Raw genomic sequence first — 8,459 nt, forward strand, 5'->3', positions numbered from 1 at the left:
GTAAAATAAGATGAAGTTTTATAAAAGCGATGAATAAATGAAGGAATGCAATTTTTGGAAAATGGACCCAGTACTGTAAAAGATGCAAATCTTTCCTAATTTCTAAATTTAAGATAAAATTATTTAAAACCAGAAGGTTTTACAGAAAATTACCAAAATGATGCTAAATTTTATCTGGTAATTTAACTGCACCACTTCATAGAAAAAGTAACTAAGGAAATTTGTCCTTTGTCTTTCAGATGTTATTCTGTATTGCAGTTTATTTATTTATTTATTTGGTATCAGGAGTCAAACTCACAACCTTGCACTATAGGCAGGCACAGTGCCACTGAGCTATATCCCTGGTGCTGTGTTATAAATTTATAATAATTAAAATAGCATGCTTCTGGGACAGAACTAAAAGGACTACAGAATATGGAGTCCAGAATGAATTCAAATTTATATGAAAACACAATAGATGCAAAATAAAATCCTTGAATCATACAAGAAAGATGTAATTATCCATAAATACATTGGGCCAATTGGGCTCATCTTTGAAAATGAAACAATTAGTATTCTACAATGAAGTAGTAAATTCTGATAGATAAGATCTATTTATAAAACATAGAACCATAAACATTTATGAAGGATATTTGCTAGAATGTACTTTTATAATTGCAGAAACAGGTTGTAATCTTATATAGTCTTAGGAAAAGAAAAGAAGGGAAAGTCTTTCTAAGCACAAAATGACCATAAGACTCAAAAAGGAAAAGTTTGATTGCTTTGAATGTCTAAAAATTAAAACTTTTTATATAGTAAAGCTACTATAAACAAGCTTGAAAAGAAATGAAAAACTTATGAAGAGACTTGCAGCATATTATTGGTAATAACCTTCTATTTTTACTTGTAAATGACTCCTATACTTAGTACAAAAATGATAACTCAAAAAAATTAGGCAAAGGATATGCTAACACTCATACATGTGCCAGTATTATTTGACAATTCAAAGCCCAGGAATTTAGTTAGCTCAATGGCTTAAAAACCTGCCTGACAAGTTGAGATCATGAGTTTGATCCCTGGTACCAAAATAAATAAAGTGAGTCTTCTGAAGAATCCAGAAAAAATAAAGAATTTTTATTTGACAATTCTACAGAAAATAAAAATACAAAAAATAAGTAAATATGATTTAAAAATGTTTATTTTCAATAATGATTAACAAAGTATATGTTAAGATGATGAATTTTTAGCCTGTTGAATTTCTCAAAATTAAAAATAATATCAGTAAGCACTGTTGGTAATGGCTTAAAATATAAACAAAGTGATAAACTGTTCAGCGAAATATATGTATTAGGTTATTATTTGGATGTATTTGCAATATTAATACAGATTTAAATTTATATACCCTTTTACACATTTTCATGAGTATTTCTATAGATTAATTGGCTAAAAGCAGAACTGCTGGGATGAAAGTGGTTATAAATGATGTTTATTTTAATATTCTTTATCAGTTCAAAGCACTTAATTGTTAACATATTAAATACAAAATTAGAAAAGAATTTTTAAAACAAATAGATATTTTCACCCTTATAAGTATAAATGTCTATGATGGACTCTGTTATTTTCCCTGTAAAAATCATCCATGTATATATAAACTTTATATATCATTTAAGAGGGCCCTGGAATGAGAAGTCAAGATTGGTCAGGGTAAGGTGTGGCTTTTTACTTTTAACTCTGTGCAATCCAAATCTGTCTGGGTTTTTACTCATCAATGAGCCACATTGTTATAAAATCTAGCCAATAAGCACACGTCTCTATTTTCTGGCCAGCAGCCGTAAGTATGTCACGTGGAGTAAATGAGATGATGAACTTACAGCAGTTCATGATTCAATGCCGGCTGGTACTTGGACATCTTGAATGTCTCATGAGGGAATCTTTCAGTTGTGTGGACAAGGGGATACAGCAGTCTGGATGCAGTAAACATTAGGGCCTTTGTCACAGATGCTTAGTTTTGTCACCTTAACAAAGAGATGTTATAATACAGAGACTTAAGACTACAACGCTTAATTATCTTCTGTGTAGTAGTCCAGAGTGGGTTGATAGGTTCCTGGCTCTACATGTCACTCAGGAATCCAGAGTTTCTTCACTGTGAGTGTCATGGGGTGTTGTCTTCATTTGGAGGTTGAAGTTGAGGATCCTGGGAGGGGGATCACAGAAGAATATATGTGCTTTGTTTGAAGGGTAATGCTGAAACTGAGACATTTTTCCTTACCCTCCTTTGAGGATCAAGGCACAAAGTCTAGGTGTAGAGATGCCTGAAAACAGGTGTCTCCCAGGTCCTCCAACAAAGGACTTACTGTAAAGGAATAGAAGAGCTAGTATTGTTGAATACCTAATATTCCCCTCCACAACTGGTGTTGCCACTGTACAAAAATAGCCTAAGTGCATTGTTAGTCTTCATCTCTACTTCAGGAAAGTCTTGCCATTGGACTTTATAGCCCCAGAAACCATGGAAGTTCATTGGCATGGCCTCATCTTCCTGCCAGCACTTGTATGAACATGGTCAAATATAGCTTCTGTTGTTGTCTTTTCCAGGACTTGAGAAGGTATTCTGTCCCTCTTTATACTCTTTCTTTGGATTTGCCCAATTTCTGCTATGAAATGAACAATCAATTTCTACTATACTTAACGAGAGTCATTTGGAGCACGGGCAAGGACTGCAGTGTGTGTGTGTGTGTGTGTGTGTGTGTGTGTGTGTATGTGTGTGACTGTCAAGGGAAGGTGATGGATGGGGATATATTGTTCCCTGGATGTCATGACAAGCATGATGAATTAATGAGTTAGAGGGGATTTTTCTGGGCCAAGAAAGTTGTCAAGGGATGGAGTATGGAGAATCCAGTCAGAGCTTTACATACAGTGAAGGCCAATCAGAAGGGCCTGAGCCAGGGAGACAGTCTTAAAGTTGAGCAGTCTAGGGGCTGGTAATTGGAGATGTTTCATTTTATGATAGGGAGAGCAAAAGGAGAGAGCAGAAGGGAATTCCTGTGATTTCTACTTATATATCTTACACACCTTCAGGAAGCCACAGCCATATAAGCAGTTAACTCTACACAACCAGAGGGTTTCCCATAGACAGGTGAGTGCACATACGATCACAAGTTCAGCGGAAGTGGCTGAGATGGGATGCAAATGGAATGACTATGCCCTGGAGGATACTCATAAAGGACCTCAGGCTGGCCTAGTATGCGCAAAGAGCGCTGATAACCACTTCCTGCCTGGGCTGCAGGCCTTCCTCCACCTCTCTAATGCTGTTGTGCCTGATGTCCCTGGTCTGGAATGTTTTGTAGAAGTGAAAAACTGTGTTGGGAAAGAAAGTGCTGGTCCCAGGGTTTGGGAACTTTCACTCTGTTTTAATGAGTGCTTTCCTCCTTGATGCTCTGTTTGCATTTAGTGTTTCCTTGGAAACCATGCTCATAATGCTTCACTCACCCTTGGCTCCATTCAAGTGCATTTTTCTGTGGAAGTCACAAGGTCTGTTCTGTTCATTTGTGGCCTTTTTGCTTCTCCTTGCTTTTCTCCATGGTTTCTAAAGTGTGACCATTTAAGAGGGCCTTTGTCATGCCAAGATTTATGCCTGTGCTCTTGGCAGGAAGAGTTGTTAACCTTTGCAATCTGTGCCCCTGAAGGAAAAGGATGTGCTCCAGTGACACACTTTGTGTCAGAAACTTTGCTAGCAGAGAAGAAATGACATCGACAGCACACATGCCCAATTCTGTGGGGCAAGAGGGCACTCCTTTGGTAAAGTGGGGAGGCATAAACTGTCAATTTCCTTGCCAGGGGAAAGACTTACAGACATCACCAAGACCTTCACCTTCACCTCTCATAGGCTGCCCTGCATTTCTCATTACCATTTTGCCTTCTCTATTTTCTACACTCCTGCACAACCACTACTGGCTCCGATTTCCAAAGGAAGAATGGTTGTCTTGCTCTGGGCTTAGCCACCTGAAGAAGAACAGTGCCCCCAAAGTTTCTGAGCCTCCTTTTCAGTTACTACTAATTCTTGGACCCATTCCTGAAGAGACCAGACTCAGTCCTTGGGATTCTGGGATTCTTATATAAGCTCACCTGGACATTAGTTGCAAAAGCATTTGTGTTGGTTATGAAAACAAGAGAGAGAAACCCCAATCATTCTTGGGGGTTCCTTTATTGCTTGTGGAAACACAAACACCATATTTCAGTAGGAACTTTTTCCCCATATGAAAGTGAATTGTTAAGCAACATTACATCAGTGTAAAGAATACAGAAAATACAAAAAATTGTAAAGAAGAGGGTTAACTCTACCTTACGTTCCAAATGATCACTTTTCACTGTTTGGAGTCAAACTCTAGACTTTTCCTGTGCATGCACACACATTCATACTTTTTTAAAAGTGGCTGTACTATTGATGATGTTCTATAAATCTTGGTCCATTATCTGTTGCCATATAAAACTAACCTAAAACTTAGAGGTGCAAAATAGCAACCATTGTGTTCTACTGTACGAATTCCATGAGAAGTTGAGACAAAGGACAAGGGCTTGTTTTGCTGCTGTTCTATGAAGTTTGGGGTCTTATCTGGAGAAACCAAAATGGCTAGAGATGACTGGAATACCAAGAGTCTGGAAACATCCAGAGGTATCTTTCTTCAAATATGGCAGATACCAAGGAATTCCAAACTCAGTTGGGATCGTTGACTGGAGTGCCTGTTTCTGTCCTCTCCAGGTAGCTTGGATTTCCTCACAACATGGTGTTAGGGTACCTGGCCTGGTCTTTTTATGTGGTGCCTGAAGGGTTTGAGTGTGTGTTTCAGTAAACAGTGTAGAATTTGTGTGGCTCTTTATGACCTAATCTTGAATGCCACTTCTGCCGTACTTTATAGGTCAAAGGAATAACAAGCACACCCAGATTCTAGGGGAAAGGACAAGACTGCACTCTCTACAAAAGGAGTGCCAAAGACCTTTGAGGTGTATTTTAAAACTGTAACTGCATTTTATTATTTTTTATATAATGTGGACAGGGGACTGCACTGAATTGTATCCTCCTAAAAAGATAGGTTCAGTTCAACCCTCAGTATCTATGAATGTGATCATATTTCAAAATAAGTTCTTTACAGATGTAATCAATTTAAAATACAGTCATTCTGGATTAGGGTGGTCCATAACCTAATCTCTTCTGTGCTGTGAAGAGAGAAATTTGAACACAGACCATAGAAAGGACATCATGTAATGATGGAGGCAAACATCGGTGTGACACATCTACAAAACAAGGGAGGACACCAAGGATGGCTGGCCACTCCAGAAACCTAGAAGAGCCTAGCAAAAACCCTCTCTTGGAGTCCTCAGAGAGGGGATGGCCCTACTGACACTTTGATTTTGGGCTTCTAGCTTTCAGAATAAACATCTCTTGTTTGTAGCTGCTGTGGTTTGTGACAAGTACTTCATCACAGTGGCCATAGGAAGCAAACACAGTTACCCACATCTATACTGATCTGCATCATCGTTTGGTAGGTGTGCAGTATCCATTGAATGCTGGCCTTCATGTAAGTAATCAGTCTGAGGTAGGGCTAAGAAATGTGGCACTAATTAGCATAATGCCATAATCCATACAATGAAGTGGATGACTGAGAATCCTTCTAATAGACTTCATTGTTTCCTCCATTGGACAGAACACAGTTATAGAGTTAGCATTCAGTAAATATTAACTTGTTACATATAAGAGTTTACCAGAAAATATACAGGCTGATTTCCTAGAAGCATAATACCAAAGGATTCAAAGTCTAAAGAATATTAAGGTCCAGGTGTGGTGACACATACCTGTACTTCCAGCACTCTGGGAGCCTGAGGCAGGAGCACTGCAAGTTCCGGCCCACCCGGGGCAAGTTAGTGACTTAACAAGATCCTGTATTAAAATAAAAAATATATAAAAAGGTCTGGGGATATAGTTCAGTTTGAAGACCTTGAGTTCAATTCTCAGTAGCACTTTTTAAAAAAGGATATTAAGAATTTAAAGATTTTTGTCCCTTCTAGAGACTTCGTTAAGTAACTTACAGAACAGATAAAGCCTTAGCCTCAAAGAGTGTCCCTTTAAAACTTCCAATATTTTAAGTGAAAATGATTAGAATACAGGAAAATTAAAATCCATTGTTGTTTATAGACGTAATATTTCCAGTTCCCTGGCTACAAAAGCAGTTTTAAACAATCATGCCTCCTTGCCAAGTGTTAAGAAATGATTCAGAAATGCACTCCTGGCAGCTAACATCCTTGGTACATCATAGGCCTTGGTCCTCTTGAGTCTTTCTTGTTGCTCCTTTGTGAGGTCTCAGTGGGGTAAGGCCGCCCGTGTTTTTCTTCTCAAGTTCAGGTTTCTCTTTTTTCTCTCTTCGGCCCCATTTGTGACTTCCTGTGCACCCAAGGGTGGCCAGGCATAGAATAACCCTGGAAAGGAGCCGAGGCCCCGCCCTGTCTCTGGGGGTGGGAAGTCAGAGCTGCCAGGAAGCTCTAGCTGCCAGTGAGAAGGCCGCAAGCCCTACAGGGCTGAGTCTTCTAAAAATGTGCCTGTGGGGAAATAAAGCATGTTTCAATTCTAGATGCTTGATTGTGCTTTTGTCACCATCAAGGGCTCCTTGTTGGCCTAAACACACCTGTCTAGACAATTCTTTGGAGCAAGGAAAAAACTGCTTGGTTCTGATACCAGTACAGAAATCCCAAGAAATTGTGTTCACTGAAGTTTAGTTGTTGGACTGGGTGGAGATTTTCACATTTTCTGAATGTTCAGAAGCTGTGTTCTGAGAGTTGCTTCTCAGAACTTCCCTTTTTCTCTCTGGGTGAATGGGGTTACATTTGGTATCTGAATGGCGAGTTGCTTTTGCCTCTCTCTGAGCTGAGTTCTGTGCTGGTTGGGTAGGGCTGTGCTTTCCCATCTCTGTGCTGGCTCTCAGCTGGCAGGAGGCCCTGCCATGGAGAGCACATGAGTGGTTGGCGGCCTGGGAGAGACTGTGGTGCTGCGCATTGCCAGGTTCTGTTACTGCACAAAAGATAAGGAATTGTTTTCGTCTCCCTACTGTGTGTCAGCTGGGGATCAACCAGAAAAGCCAAGAGGACCAAGTCCTGTGATGTACCAATGATGGCAGAAAAGAAGGCTACTGTTGCAGTCACTGGTACATCTCTTACATGTCTCCCAGGATCTAGTCTCCTTTCTCTTTGTTAAGAGAATCCTGTTGTTCTTACTGTTGCTGTTGTTGTTTGAAATGGGGGAAGAAGCCTGCTCAATCCTAGGTGATTGATTTACCCATTGTGAGAACCTCCTCTTTACCTAGATATGACCATGTAAATGTCCTGGCCATTAAAGGTCTGTGAGAAGCTTGAAAAAGGTTTGTACTTTGCCTAATAAAGATGGAATATAAGAACAATAATTTATCTTTTTGTTTTTTAACTGCCTTGGGAGTTGATTTCTGGAGTTCTGGCAGTCATTTTGTGACAACAGAAAGGAAAGGCAAAGACCCGTTAATAGGCATGAAGGAACGGCTTAGGGCATCCCACAGTCACAATTGTCTTGTCAGAGAGCCCCTGGAATCACCAAAATTAGCTGTCTAACTCTTCACTTCTTTCCATTTAAATGACTCTTGATCCTGCTGATCACCACACAGCTAAATGCATTTGTAGGTAATAAATGTATGCATCTGAAATTTTATCCCACGGTACCACTACTAGGTGCTTTGAACCTAGTACACAAGAAGTCCACCTCTGTACCTACAGCCTTGGTAAACTGGCTTCCCACCAGCAAAAAATGACCTCATGTTTTATCTTTAGCACATATATAAACGTTGCATTTTATTTCTTCAACTTTCTTTTAAAGAGAAAAAAGAACAACAATAAAACAAGGATTATGATACCTCTTGCCTTGCCTTTGTTGCCGTGGGTTGCTTTTGCTATTATAGATCTTTCTGTTTCCAAATGAATTTTTTTGCTAGACTTATGAGGTGTACTAATGGTATTTTGATCGGGATTTCATTAAATCTGTATACCAGTTTTGTTAGTATGGCTGTTTTCACAATGTTGGTTCTTCCTACCCATGAGCAAGGGATATCTTTCCATTTTCTGATATACTCTTTGTGCTCTTTTTCAGAGTACTGTAGTTTTCAATGTATAAATCTTTTACTTCCTTTATTAGATTGATTCCTAAGTATTTCATTTTTTTGGGTGTTATTGTGAAGAATGAAGTTTCCCTAATTTGTCTCTCAATGAGTTTGTTGTTTGTGTACAGAAATGCTATTGATATTTGAGTATTGACTTTGTATCCAGCTATGTTACTAAATTTGCTTATTAAATCTAGAAGTCTTTTAATGGAGCTTTTGGGGTCTTCTATGTAGACTATTATATCATCTGCGATTAATGATAATTTAACCTCTTCCTTTACTATCTTTTTTCCTTTTATTTTTTCTCTCTCG

At 38.9% G+C, this 8,459-nt stretch overlaps 1 long non-coding RNA gene across 1 annotated transcript; it reads right to left on the reverse strand.

The window, feature by feature from the left end:
• Positions 1-1,233: 1,233 nt before the first annotated feature.
• Positions 1,234-6,459, reverse strand: LOC134478093 (uncharacterized). Its single transcript, XR_010050475.1, has 3 exons — positions 6,061-6,459; positions 5,827-5,911; positions 1,234-2,173 (listed from the first exon to the last, which is right to left on the reverse strand). It is a non-coding gene; the product is annotated as an uncharacterized LOC134478093 (long non-coding RNA).
• Positions 6,460-8,459: the final 2,000 nt, after the last annotated feature.

Source organism: Cavia porcellus, unplaced genomic scaffold, assembly GCF_034190915.1.
Source record: "Cavia porcellus strain 051 isolate PalLab524CR breed Dunkin Hartley unplaced genomic scaffold, mCavPor4.1 scaffold_11, whole genome shotgun sequence".
NCBI classification, from domain to species: domain Eukaryota; kingdom Metazoa; phylum Chordata; class Mammalia; order Rodentia; family Caviidae; genus Cavia; species Cavia porcellus.